Source organism: Mizuhopecten yessoensis, unplaced genomic scaffold (assembly GCF_002113885.1).
Source record: "Mizuhopecten yessoensis strain PY_sf001 unplaced genomic scaffold, ASM211388v2 scaffold1595, whole genome shotgun sequence".
NCBI classification, from domain to species: Eukaryota; Metazoa; Mollusca; class Bivalvia; order Pectinida; family Pectinidae; genus Mizuhopecten; species Mizuhopecten yessoensis.
In genome coordinates this window covers 1,423,845-1,424,527 of record NW_018404125.1, presented here as the reverse complement: position 1 = coordinate 1,424,527, position 683 = coordinate 1,423,845, and positions in this window count along the sequence as shown.

The window sequence follows — 683 nt, the reverse complement described above, 5'->3', positions numbered from 1 at the left end:
AGGGGGCTATTTAGTACTTAAGTACTGTCAGCCACTGTAGTACTGCACAGGGGGCTGTTTAGTACTTAAGTACTGTCAGCCACAGTAGTAGTACTGTACAGGGGGCTATTTAGGACTTAAGTACTGTCAGCCCCTGTAGTACTGTACAGGGGGCTATTTAGTACTTAAGTACTGTCAGCCCCTGTAGTATTGTACAGGGGGCTATAGTACTGTAGCAGGCCCGTCAGTCCCTGTAGTACTGTACAGAGGGCTATTTAGTACTTAAGTACTGTCAGCCCCTGTAGTACTGCACAGGGGGCTGTTTAGTACTTAAGTGCTTTCAGCCACAGTAGTAGTACTGTACAGGGGGCGATTTAGGTCTTAAGTACTGTCAGCCCCTGTAGTACTGTACAGGGGGCTATTTAGTCCTTAAGTACTGTCAGCCACTGTAGTAGTACTGTACAGGGGGCTATTTAGTACTTAAGTACTGTCAGTCCCTGTAGTACTGTACAGGGGGCTATAGTACTGTAGCAGGCCTGTCAGTCCCTGTAGTAGTGTACAGGGGGCTATAGTACTGTAGCAGGCCTGTCAGTCCCTGTAGTATTGTGCAGGGGGCTATAGTACTGTAACAGGCCTTTCAGTCCCTGTAGTACTGTACAGGGGGCTATAGTACTGTAGCAGGCCCGTCAGTCCCTGTAGTACTA